Genomic DNA, 14,702 nt, shown 5'->3' with positions numbered 1-14,702 from the left:
TGGGGAAGCAACTCTGGCAGGGAGCGGATCACTGTATCAATCCTTGAATGCTCTGTGGGGAACGATCCGTCTGCCGGGACCGGGGAGCCACCGAAAATAAATCGGCCTTTTTGAAAAGTTGACCTTGCTAGGGAAGTATCAACTATGAAAACATTGCTTGGCGAGGCTCTGCGAGGAGAGTCTGTGAGGAAAACACTTCTTGGGGAAATGTCGTACGAATCGACCTTTGCTGGGGATATGAACTTGCTAATCGTCCTCAGGCTGGGGATTAAAACAAATCTGTTAAAAAAAATAATCTGCTGGGGACGAGATGAACATTGGGAACACCACCCTCTTGTCTGTTGGGTATGCGACTACTCCGCTGTTACTGGGAAGATATAGTCTGGCACTGTCGACTCCGTTGGGGATATACAGTCTAGATACTGTCAACTCTACTGGGGATATACAGTCTGGATACTGTCAACTCTATTGGGGAACCTGCTCTACAGAGGAGAGGCTTTGTCAACCGCTTAGGGGTGAGGATTCATGACTTGGCATCCGGTTCCTGTGACCTGTAACAAAAAAAATACACGTATGCCCCGAGGAATTACTCGGTTTGAATTCACCGTCCGGGATTAAGCACATTCAAAGCAATTTTGACTGTTTTCCTGCGTAAGTCATCTGCAAAAGCCACCATTACATTCAGATGCAATATGTTTCCTCAAGAATTCAGACATCTTTTGCAAACAAACTGATAAATGAAAAGTAAAGAGGCTTTTTAACTGAATTATTCGACTTTTGTTGGTTGAAAAATTTGTGCCAGGAATAGGCGAGTACATCAGGAAGCTGATCCCTGGAAAGAGGTGATCGCTATAAATTGAACAAGAGAAACTATCCTAATGGCAATGTGGAAATGGGGTCCCACCGTGTTTCGACTCTGCTATGGCTCGTATGTCCTCAAGACGCTCTGCTCATCTTGCTTTTTGAAGTGGATGATTAGTCGATCTTTTACCTTCGAAGATTGCCGGATTGAATGAGACGGTGATATAACACGGATGAACTCAGATCGCAGTTATTCACTTATTCCCTAACTTTTGCGTGGACCGCCCTTTTGGGTTTTCAATCCACCGGGATACCCTCTTTTGCCTGAGCCGCCCTTTCGGGTTTTCGACTCACCGGGTGTACATTTTTTTTATTTTTTATATCCCTAATTTTTGCCCGAACCTCTTTGTTCTTTTTTTTTGTTCGTCGGGATGCCCCTTTTTTGCCTGGACTATTCTTTTTACTGTCCAGCGGGTCTATTTTATGCGAAGTATTTTTTAACTGCGTCTGAGTTGACAGGGGACGGGAAGTCTTCGCCCTCCATGGTTGTTAGCATCAGAGCTCCGCCAGAGAAAACTCTTCGTTGTTCGGTGTCCATTTGCCCCTGTGATCTGTGTTGGGAGGAAGAATTCTTTTGAGTACCAATTCACCGACTCGATACTTCCGAGGGCGCACTTTCTGATCAAACGCTCTCTTTGTCCGTCTCTGATATAGCTGGCCATGGCATATAGCTGCTAGTATCTTTTCCTCAACTAGGCTTAGCTGATTGTATCGAGAACAGACCCATTCTGCTTCGTCCGGCTTCATTGTTGGTGCAGGGAAAAGTTATTCTGGCACAAAATGGCATATGAACCCCCTCTGGTGTGATCAACACTGCACCAACTCCGCGACCATTGACGTTGACCGCCCCATCAAACATCATAATCCATTTGGATTCAGGGTCAGGCCCCTCCTCCGGGAGTGGTTCCTCGCAATCTTTCGATTTGGGAAACATGATGTCCTCATCAGGAAAGTCGAACCTCATAGGTTGGTAATCATCAATCGGTTACGCGACAAGATAGTCTGACAAGACACTTCCTTTGATGGCTTTTTGTGAAGTGTATTGGATGTCATACTCTGTCAGCATCATTTGCCACCTAGCAACCCTGCTGGCTTTCCAAAAATATACTTGACTTGATCCATTTTTGATATCAATAGAGTCGTGTGAGGCAACATATACTGTCTTAGTCGGCGAGCAGCCCATGCCAAAGCGCGGAAAGTTTTCTCGAGCAGTAAGTATCTTTGTTCACAGTCGGTAAACTTTTTGCTAAGGTAGTATATTGCATGCTCTTTTCGACCTGACTCGTCATGCTGACCGAGCACACAACCCATTGACCTTTCTAACACAGTCAAGTACATGATCAACGGTCTTTTCCTCTCGGCCTATAGACTGGCCCCGATCTGGATCTCTTTCTTGTCGTCTTCGGTACCAATGTTGATGGTCTCAACCACCTCCTGATAAGGTGTGATAGCTCGGTCCTCCTGTTTCAACAACCTGGCTAACTCCTCAGGCAATTTACAATCTTCCTCAACCCCTTCTTCGGCTTGATAGATAGGATTGTCGAAGTCATACCTGGCCATAGCAGTGTCGTTAGCAGTGAGATCCGGGTGATCAGTTTTACGAGGTGTTTTTTGGAAAGAAAAACGAAAAAGAAACATGAAAAAGAAACATTGCCGTTTTTGTAAAAGTAAAAATAATTGAAAGAAAGAGAACACAAAATTGTTTGCAAAAGCTGTCCTTTATTGATGATGAAAATAATTGCGAAATGTAACTAAATAGATGGCCCTACAGATGAGTCATTACACCTTGGTCAAAGTGTAAGACTTTGTTATGCATGTGATAAAAGGAAAACAATAAAAATTACTCCTTCAGTAGAGTAAACCGGACGACTTTTTCAGACGACCAATTGTCGAGCTTTTCTCCTGGGACACACGGGCGAATCCAGCTATCTAAGTCACAATCGCTGTCAGCCTTGTCTTCATCTGCAGTATTGACGGTGTTGGGAGAAACCAAACCCCCGCTGGAGAAAGTACCGGCTTCATTCTTCTGAGACCCCGGAGTATACCCCAATCCAAACTTGTCTTCTTTTATGATTGGCTCCACAAATTTGCTCCAGCCTTGGGCATTACCAGCCTTAACCACTTCAACAGCTTGCTTATATGAAGAGATAGAAGTCCCGACCTTCTCAGACTCAGGTGAAAAGACAGCTTCGGGCACGACCTCACTGATGTTTATAGTTTCGAAGCCCTGACACAGCATCTCATGTATCTCGCCATCCATCTCCACATACTTAAACGTAGACAGGTGGCTAACAAAAATATCCTCTTCACCACAGACGGTGACGATCTGACCTTCTAGTCCATATTTGAGCTTCTGGTGGAGAGTAGAAGTAACAGCACCGGCAACATGAATCCAGGGCCGACCTAGCAAACAGCTATAGGCAGGCTGGATATCCATCACATAAAAGGTACTCTTGAATACCTACGGTCCAATCTTAACTGGTAACTCAACTTCGCCACAAACAGCTCGCTTAGAGCCATCAAAAGCCCTTACAACTAAATTACTCGGCCTCAGGGTGGCGTCATCGCAATCCAACTTCGTTAAGGCTCTCTTTAGGAGAACATTCAGAGAAGAACCTGTATCAACCAAAACATGGGAAAGCATCGTCCTTTTGCATTCCATTGTGATATGCAAGGCTTTGTTGTGATTCCTGCCCTCAGACGTCAGGTCATAATCGATGAAACCTAGCGCATGGCTAGTGTGTACATTCGAAACTACCGACTCCAGCTGGTCAACAGTTATCTCTGGGGGAACATAAGCCATATTTAGTACTTTCAACAAGGCTGCTCTGTGTGCCTCAGAGCATATCATAAGTGAGAGAATGGAGATCTTTGAGGGTGTCTGATTTAGCTGGTCGACTACCTTGTAGTCACTTTTCTTGATAATCCTCATAAACTCATCCACTTCCTTCTCGAATGCGGTCTTAGGAGGAGCTTCCTCGGTAGTGACCTCTTCGGTGGATACCTGTTTTCCTTTAGCCTTGGCAGCTGCCTCAGCTTCAGCATTCATGCGCAATGTTGATGGTGCAAATAGGCGTCCACTGCGAGTGAAGCCACCAATTCCTCCAACATTGTCTACAGCGGAGCTACCAATGTCAATGTCTTCTTCGTTAACTTTCTGCCCCTGACAATAGATATCAGCCCCATAGTGCCACGGGATAGCACTGTCTTTCTCATATGGAACAGGTCCTGGTACCGTGATGGTGACCGGACCAATCAAAGTTGGTTGAGGGTTTCAGAGTAAATTGGTGTTGGACTTTCTAGGAAATATATTATTGTCGGAGCGGGTCTCTCGGGAACATATATTTCTTCAGGAGTGAAATAAAACATTACTGTCGATACATCATTCTTCACTGGACGAGTCTGATCGAACTGAAGACAACCTTCATCTATCAGTTGTTGAATACCCCTTCTCAAACTATCACATCCGTTCTCGGCGTCTTGACAATTTCTGCACTCTTCCCCATAGCCCGGGAAAATCCGTCCTTTCAAGAGTCGGTCTTTGACCACCGATAACGTAGTCTTCACTTTAGTCACATTAGAAACCAAATTCAAAGTTTCCCCACTATCAACAGCATTAATCCTCTGCCCGCCGTGAGCTGGCATCGGGTTTTGGATAACATTAGGCACCGGAGAAAAATTGATGGCCTGGGCATCTCTCAAATCTTGTACCTTTAGCTGGAGAGCCTCGCAATTATCTGTAGTATGGCCAGGTGCGTTGGAGTGAAAAGCACATCTGGCGTTGACATCATAACCTCTAGGCAGATTGTTGGGATAGACCGGTGGGGCCAGAGTTCTCAACGTAACCAGATTCATGTCAATCAGCTTGGGAAGTAATGCAGAATAAGGAATTGGGATTGGCTCAATGACCCGGTCCGCCTGCCTTGGACGTTGTTGATAGGGTCTCTGCTGACCCGGATTACCTCCTTGTTGTTGATTGTTGTACCTGGGTTGCTGTTGTGGATGATACTGCGGTTGAGGAACAGGTGTTGGAATAGTGACTGCGGCCACTTGATCTTGATAATAATTAGGGCGTCCTCTGCCCCTGCCTCTGCCGGCATATACAACGCTCATCTCGCCTTCTCTTATTCGCTGACCGTTACCAGCAAACGGTTTCTTGGGAACTGATAAGTTGGAAGCACTGTTGTCTTGAATTCGGCCCATCTTCAACAGACTCTCGATCCTTTCTCTAGCAATCACTATCTCTGCAAAGCTGATTGACGGCCAAGCAGCCAATCTCTCGATATAATTGCCTTAAAGAGTGTTCATGAACATGTCCGCCATCTCCCTTTCAGACATAGGGGGTTGGACGGATGCAACAATCTGTCTCCAATGCTAAGCATATTCTCTAAAGGTCTCCTTGGCAGTCTGAGACATTCCTTGCAACAAGGTCCAATTTGGAGCCATGTCCAAGTTGTATTGATATTGCTTGATAAAAGCCTCTGCCAAGTCTTTCCAGCTCTTGATGGTAGTACGAGACAAATGAGAATACCATTCATGAGAAGCTCCAGTTAAACTGTCTTCAAAATAGTACATCCACAGCTTTTCATCTTCAGTGTGAGCTCCCAACTTTCCCAGATAAGATTGGAGATGAGTGCATGGGCAAGAAGCCCCGTTGTATTTCTCAAAAGTAGGGGGTTTGAACTTGTGACGGATCCTTACTCCTTGAACCAGACCAAGATTGGTGACATCAAAACCTAAGGAATTTTGAGACTCTAAAGATTTGAGCTTCTCAGCAAGCTCATCCATACGGCGAGTGGTCTCGAGGGCCTCGTCGTGCAAAGAAAATTGATCATACTGACAATCTTCAGTAACGGGGCGCCCGTTAATCCGAATCCCTTGATTCACATTGTACCTTCCGCCAATACCATTCCCAACATTTCCCGTGTTGCCAACTTTACTCAGGTTTCCATCAACATTTGCGTTACCCGCGTTTCCAGTGTTCACAGGGTTATCAGCGTTCCCAGGGTTACCAGGGTTTCCTTCAGCACTTGGTATTTCCACCTCTGGATCGGGCCTCGGTTACTCAACCAATTCCTTCAGCTTCGCCTGGCCTTCTGCCATACTAGTCATCAATGTCATGAACTGATCCATCCTTTCACGCATATCAGCCAGTTCTTTCTGTATCTGGTCCATTGCTAGTCGTGGACGGTTTTCCTTTGTCGGGTACCTGTGAACTCACTTGGGACCAATAACTGCCTGCAACAGGGAACAAACATTAGACATTGCGGTGACACCTGCAAAACAAACAAGGGTTAGTATGTATGGTATGCGATGCACTGCTTATTCGATTTTAAGGCCCCCCTTAAAAAGGGAATACCCTGCAAATAAATAAGCATGAGATGTTGGATGCAAATATGCAGATGATGTTATGCAATGCAATGGCATGTCAATCAGAATTGTTGGATCCGCTTGAACATCTGTCAGGTTGCACTGCCTGGAGAGAAATTAAGAGGATCAAGCAAAGCACACCAAACAAAGGTCATGGGATGGATCATGTTATCCTTAATATCAACCATCCATTTTTGGTGGATTATTGTTTACACCTTATCAACACCCAAGTTTCATTGATATTAAGGATACCTGAACGAATCAACCATGAATCAAGGGTTTGTTGTAAGTCACGAGCATGGAGTTTAGGTTAAGAACCACCCAAAGGGAGTGTACTAAGGTTTAAACCTGCCAAACATGTTCTACAAAAGGTTCCCATAGTCATAATCCCATCTTTCGGATATTATCGGAGGAACGACTACTCGTATTCCAAAAATATTCTCAAGAGAGACTCTTATGAGTGTAGTATCGCGTAACAATCGTATCAAATCTTACACTTGAACGACTTTCGCACTACGTCCTACGAATAGGCCAAGATGGGTTTGGTAAACTAAGGTCCTTGGCTTCTAAGGTCTATATTGGAAAAAGTAATGTCTAACCACAACTTACTTGTGTGACATTATTGATCCCAACATGACCTCCACCAAGTGAATGGGCTTGCAAGTCAACTTGCTAAGGAATAACTCCACACAAGTCAACAAGACTATGCCATTCTCCTATCTTAATTGCACTCGAGTTCGGGTATAGAACTCATCTCACAAACAGAACCAGCAGATACGGCAGTCATATGTACACAATGCAATAAAGCAGGTAAATGCTGAAAGATAAATAACTGTACAAAAGAATAAACACCCAATAAACAACCAGGGTTTCCTTCAGCACTTGGTATTTCCACCTCTGGATCGGGCCTCGGTTACTCAACCAATTCCTTCAGCTTCGCCTGGCCTTCTGCCATACTAGTCATCAATGTCATGAACTGATCCATCCTTTCACGCATATCAGCCAGTTCTTTCTGTATCTGGTCCATTGCTAGTCGTGGACGGTTTTCCTTTGTCGGGTACCTGTGAACTCACTTGGGACCAATAACTGCCTGCAACAGGGAACAAACATTAGACATTGCGGTGACACCTGCAAAACAAACAAGGGTTAGTATGTATGGTATGCGATGCACTGCTTATTCGATTTTAAGGCCCCCCTTAAAAAGGGAATACCCTGCAAATAAATAAGCATGAGATGTTGGATGCAAATATGCAGATGATGTTATGCAATGCAATGGCATGTCAATCAGAATTGTTGGATCCGCTTGAACATCTGTCAGGTTGCACTGCCTGGAGAGAAATTAAGAGGATCAAGCAAAGCACACCAAACAAAGGTCATGGGATGGATCATGTTATCCTTAATATCAACCATCCATTTTTGGTGGATTATTGTTTACACCTTATCAACACCCAAGTTTCATTGATATTAAGGATACCTGAACGAATCAACCATGAATCAAGGGTTTGTTGTAAGTCACGAGCATGGAGTTTAGGTTAAGAACCACCCAAAGGGAGTGTACTAAGGTTTAAACCTGCCAAACATGTTCTACAAAAGGTTCCCATAGTCATAATCCCATCTTTCGGATATTATCGGAGGAACGACTACTCGTATTCCAAAAATATTCTCAAGAGAGACTCTTATGAGTGTAGTATCGCGTAACAATCGTATCAAATCTTACACTTGAACGACTTTCGCACTACGTCCTACGAATAGGCCAAGATGGGTTTGGTAAACTAAGGTCCTTGGCTTCTAAGGTCTATATTGGAAAAAGTAATGTCTAACCACAACTTACTTGTGTGACATTATTGATCCCAACATGACCTCCACCAAGTGAATGGGCTTGCAAGTCAACTTGCTAAGGAATAACTCCACACAAGTCAACAAGACTATGCCATTCTCCTATCTTAATTGCACTCGAGTTCGGGTATAGAACTCATCTCACAAACAGAACCAGCAGATACGGCAGTCATATGTACACAATGCAATAAAGCAGGTAAATGCTGAAAGATAAATAACTGTACAAAAGAATAAACACCCAATAAACAAACAACCTACAAAAGCTAGGAGGGACTCGCCTAGGGAAACCGGGTCCCCAGCAGAGTCGCCAGCTGTCAAAACCTGAAAAATGGAATGCGAAAAAAACAACCGGAGAAGAAAGATAGGAGAGTCGTTGTAGCGGTGTATTCATCACTTTATGATTTATTGATTAAACCAAAAGCAAAGCATACAACAAATCGAGTCGCCACCGCACTTTTATTTATCCAAAGGAATGGCTAAAAAGCAAACAAAAGCCTAAGAAGTTTTACACATAGAAAACTAATGAAAAGGTCAGAGATCTGGGTAAGGGGTTAATTACGCAATGGGAAGGTGTTAGGCACCCAAAATGTCCTAGGTACTCCTAGGGAGCCGTTTTCACAACTTGTTGTACGAAATGTTATTTGTTTATGAAATATTTATTGTGCAAACATGATTGAAGGGATGGGAAAAGAATGTACAAGTTATTATTTTTGTGTTTGAACGGATGAACCCGTTGCCTACGTACCTTTCCATGGAAGGTAAGGATCAAAACGCCGTAGTTCGGCTAAAAGATTTCCAAAAGTATGGGTGGATTCATTTTAAACAAAAGCACTAAGGTCTTTCGTTATCCACGGGAGAAAACTCAACCTATACAACCACAAGTCCACCATGTGAGAAAAGCTTCAACTTGCTAGTGAGGGGTTAACCCTATAATAAGCAAGGAAGTCTTACAATTCAATCACTAAGGACAAAAGGTGAGATTAACATCAACCAGCTAGGATAAATCGAACCTATGGCTAATGTATGAAAATTTATCAAGAAAGTGGACTTGAGCCACAAAACAATTGAATGAGTGGAATTAATCAATTAGAATTTATTCACAAAAGATGGTCAAAGTGTGATTAGAATTTAATTCAAAAGAAGTATTGTGAAAATGAAGTTTGAAAAATCAGAGGCTTAAGGCCTAGGTTTCTAATTTGAAAAGAAATGAAAATGTTTGCACAATAGTTTTTGGTTTAATCATGCAAATGGAGGTTTAAAGAAACAAAAGGTGGGAAGGTTAAGGGATGTAAAACTTCTTAGATGTTCACCTCTTGAGATCATATGTAGATGATTCAAGTGATTCCTTTGGAATAGGAAACAATGCAATAAGCAAATAACAAGATGGATACCAGATTCCAATCTATGGACTTATACTAGTCTCACAAAGCAAAGAAACAAGGATACCAGAGGCCAATCAATGGACTTATACTAGTCTCCAAGGAATGATCATAGGAAACAACTGCCAATAGTTGGACTTACAATTGACTCCTCACAAGAAACAAACAACAAATGCAATAAGCAAGAGGAAACAAGTTGCCAATAAATGGTCTTACACTCGATTCCAAGGAAAGGAATGCCAATGAATGGTCTTAGTTCCAAATCCCACCAGATCATAGGAAACAACTGCCAATAAATGGGCTTACAATTGACTCCTCAATGGACAAAACAAAATGTTACAAAGTAATGAACAATTATTATGAAATGATATACAAGTAATGATGATAAATGCACAAAGGCACACATAAGCAAATATGCACAGATGAATCAAGTAAGCAGACAAACTAGTCAATTAGCACACACTATATACAATCAATTAGGCTCAAGCAAGGTTGGGCTTTACAGCCAACTAGAATGGGGTATTTTAAGCTCTTAACCCTAACATTGAGAGTTAGGGTGAAGCAGATGAAATGGAGATGAGGGGTGTGCCTCATAACTCTTATCCCTGGTCAGGGAGAGCTTTAAACAATAGAAAGTGTGGGAGTTCAGAAAGTAGGAACTCTTCTCCACAAATGATTGACTCTATAAGATCTTGGGTTATTATTCACCATGCATCAACACATTGTGTGATCAAGGTGAATGACACACTGAGTAGAAGGAGATGGATTACACATCTCTTTTATCTGCCAATTGCCTCATGAGAGGACTTTACCTGCTTGGCACAAAATTAAACAAGCACAAACATTGCCTCTTAAGGAGGACTTCAGACAGGTGCCTGCCAAAGTAACATGACAGGTCTTCCAGACTACATGAAGATTAGGGATTATACCTAAGTGGTTAAGAAACCAAGCAAAGCAAAGTTCAAAATGAACTTAAAGCAACTTAGGTACCTGTGGAAACAACTAAACAAATTAGTACAATACTCAGACAAACAGACAACAGTCAATAAGCAACAGAGAATCCCAATGTACAAAATGTGTAAGCATAAAGGCAAACTCAAATGAGTTAGCATCAACCTACAAAACACACAAGTGTTAGTAATCAAAAAGCAAACATCAATACTCAAATGATGAAGCATCATCAACTATGGAACTTGGATGTTCAACCTGAAATCAAAGCTCACATGTAAGCAACAAACAACTAGGTCAAAGCCTAGGGTCAAAGATGAAGAACAAATTCAAAACAGGAGCTGAAATTCAACACAAAGTAACTTCAAACACATATTGACATATCCTAAAAAGGCTCACATCAAAATCAATCACCAAAAGCATTTCATGATCAAAAGAAGTCCAAGGCAATTTCAAAGCTCATATGTGATCATCATGAATGAAAAATTCAAATCAAAACAGAAATGATTCAAATAAATCTGGAAAAATTCATGCACATTAAAGACATCTAACATGATCCACATACAAAAAATCAGAAACATTGGAGATCATTTAGCATGGAAATTAAATGGTACAAGTTGAACATCCAAAGGTGTGACACAAATTGTCACACCAAGTTAGCACATGCATAAAACAGAAATGATGCATAGGAAAAATGCCAAACCAAAACCAAAATGTCCAGCAATGTGTCTAGATTCAACATGCAAAATTTCAAGTTCATTGGATTTAAATCAAGCATTTCACAATGAGATAAGCAAGGCAAGGTCAAAAATGGATACATGCTCACATAACGTAGCACCAAACAAAATCCAGCCGTGCACAATTTTGGAAATTATGATCATAAAATAAAAGACAAAATAAGGATCATTATGCAAAAAATTGGAGATGAATTGGATCATTTTTCAATTTATTATGATTTTTCTAAGTTGGAAGAAAAATTAAAATCAAAGCATGGCAAAGTGGAGGGAAAAGATAAAAATATGAAAGCATTTTGAAAATCAGCGCTCAGCAGGGATCGAACCCTGTACAAATTCAAATTGAGCGCGCCAGCACATGAAACGACGCCGTTTCACAAAACCATAACAGAACCAAGAGTCGACGCAAGGCCAGCTACGGTCGACGCAAAACTGTCGAACAGTCGACGCAACATTGCTGTATGGTCGACGCACGGCTGAAGATCTTCATCTTCTTCATGAAGAAGAAGATGAACAGTGCACGAGCTTCAACATTTTTTCTAGAATTTTTCCAGAAATCATAAAACCATACATCAAACAAATCCTCATGACATGTAGGTTATAGATCAAGCAATATTTCATGTTAATTCATCATGATTCATGCAAAACGAAGCAAAATCAAATTAACATTTAAAACTTCAATTAAGCATATCTCTCTTAATAATGCATCAAATCACACGAAATTTCCATCAGAATCATCAGAAACACAAGATCTACCAGAATATATACATGGATTTGAGAATTAAGAGATTCGAAAACTGAACCTCTTGAAGAGCAGTTCTTGATTTTGCACGATCCACAGCTTGTAAGTATCCAAATCCACTCTACAATACTTGAAATGATGTTTGGTGAAGAAAAGGAAGCTTGCACACGTGTAGATCTAGCTTAATCTTGACTTTCCATTTTCAATTTCATGAGCTTCAACCACTTGAATCTTGCACGAATTCAACAAACCAGCACTTGATCTGCACTAAATCAAAGCTAGGGAACCAGAATATGAAGTAAAATTGCAATGCTATTTGAAGAAAATTTGAATTATGAATGGAAGAAATTTTTGGAGGGAGAGAGAATTTTGGATCTAGAAATGTGAATTGTGATTAACCCCCCTTCAATTCTGTTAGGATTAGAGTATATATATGCTCTACTAATCAACTTGCTAATCCATAATTAACTTGGTTAAGTGAAATAAGGTGTTTTGCCAAAAATCCAAATTTGCATGGTGCATGGGCTAATTGTACGTGAACAGTGCCATCTCCTTGATCATTCTCACTTAAAATCATCTTTTAAACCCAATGGCAATGGTAAAAAATCCATACAATGCACCATTTTTGAATTTTGCAATTTCCCTCCAAAAAAAACATGGATTAACAAGTGATCATGTGATGAGAATTCATGTAATGTGATGCATGATTTTGAAATTAGAGGTCAAGAGGAGAATATTGCAAAAAGAACCACTCATTTTGGAGCTTTGAATCAAAAGATATGGCCATTTGAAGTCCCATGCATATTTGGTAATGATTTGATCATATCTCATCAACCACACATCATATGCTCATGATCTTGGACATTTTGGAAATGGGAGAGAAAGATCTACAACTTTCATGTTCAACAAAATTTCATTTGAAGCTTTTTTGATGATGTAAGATTGAGTTGAAGTTGGTCCAAAACCCTTCCATTTTTGGAAAGTTCAAATTATGGGTCACTTTCTATTTTGGGAAATTTCTGACTGGACCTCAAATTCTTCAATGTGAGTGTTTGAAATGTCAAATGAGACTTGTTTGAACATGAATGAAGTATTTCCAATCACTTCCCACCTCCAAATCTACAGTTGACTTTGCAGTTGACTTTCTGGGTCTTCAGATGACCTAAAAATGTTCTGATGAAATTCAAACCTCTACCACTTGGGATTTTGCTTCCACATGACATCATAGCTCATATGAACTCTTGTGAATGATTGTGGGGCCCAGATCTCAAGAATAACCACCATCTATTGCTCAATGAATGCCTTTAATTTGCCTTGACCTGTTATTGCTTCATCTGCAAGACAAAGGGTTAATGACATATTTTTGTACTTTTTGGTTAGTGATAAAAAAGAAAAAAACAATGATACACAAGTGCAAACATGCTTGGTGATCAAGAACTACTCTCAAAAAGATGACCCACCCACACGGAAGGAAACAAGGTGTCCAATGATCCTTGAGGCAATGCAATGTTATGATATGATGCCATGAGGGATCTTAGGGACAAAATTGGGGTCTTACAGTCGCCACCGTGTTTTGGGTCATTCTAGCCGGAGAAGTGAAGGTTAAAATCTTCATCTCGACGCGTTAGAATGGGCTTAAATAACAATAATGAGACAAATTTTGGTCCCTAAGAGACCTCATGATGCAAATGTATGCATGCAAAAGAAAGAACCTCTGTGGGGAATACTGGTCCACAAAGAAAAGACGATCCATCGGAGTAATACACTCACCAGGAACAGAGACTCTAACAGGACTCTCATGGGGATAAGAAAAAGAAAGCGTGAGCAGGACACGACTCTGAATTAGGGGAAACTGACGCGGCGTGAACAGGACACGACTGGACTAGAGACCTCACTGGTAAGTAAAGGACTCAAACTAGGGGAAAGAAAAAGAATTTTCCAAAGGGAATAAACCCATTGGAAAGACTCAAGCTGACTCAAACTATCCACGAAGGATACTTTGGATGAAAATCCGGACTCGGACCGGAGAAAGATCCACACAGAATCTCCCTGCCGGGGAAAACTGCATATATTGGGGAAAACGCCAATACAACAAAAGGGCAAAATCACAACAGAAACTCCACTGGGGAATGTCTAACAAAAGAGACTCTCCTGGAGAAAATCTTCAAGATGAGGTGTTACCGGCTACTGGGTAACAAACTCAAAGAGACATGTGATCTAAACACCGGTTACTGGGTGAAAGAACAACAAGCTCAGGAAGAATGAATATCTAAGACCGGTATAAGGGTGAGAGATATCAATCAACCAAACATCTGAGAAAGACCTGAAAAAGGTACATCAACTCAGGAAAATCTGACTCCACAGGGGACCAAGGTCATAATAGGGAGTAGAAAGGAAGGAACACCAGGGATACCGGTTACTGGGTATATAATAGGTGACCGACCAAAGCGTGAATTGGTATATATGCCAAAACACTCATCATCCGAAAGGAGGGCCTGAAAAAGCAAATCGACTTACAGGCTGGACATTCGACTCCGCAACGGGAAAACGAATCTTACTCAGCTGGGAAAAACCCAAAGAGCGCATGAGATATAATATCCATTACCGTCAGAACATGGATAGTATACTCGCATGAGACACATTATCTATTACCGTCAGAACGTAGATAGTATACTCGCATGGAAGGAACACCAGGGATACCGGTTACTGGGTATATAATAGGTGACCGACCGAAAAGAGAGATAATCGATACCAACACCAAAAGGGTAAATGAAGATAACTCACAGGGGATAAATTGCAAGCATCCGGCAATCATCTAGGAGACATATCACC

This window comes from Lathyrus oleraceus, chromosome 5, assembly GCF_024323335.1.
Source record: "Lathyrus oleraceus cultivar Zhongwan6 chromosome 5, CAAS_Psat_ZW6_1.0, whole genome shotgun sequence".
In the NCBI taxonomy this organism is placed as follows: Eukaryota; Viridiplantae; Streptophyta; class Magnoliopsida; order Fabales; family Fabaceae; genus Lathyrus; species Lathyrus oleraceus.
Note: the sequence above shows the minus strand (reverse complement) of the source record.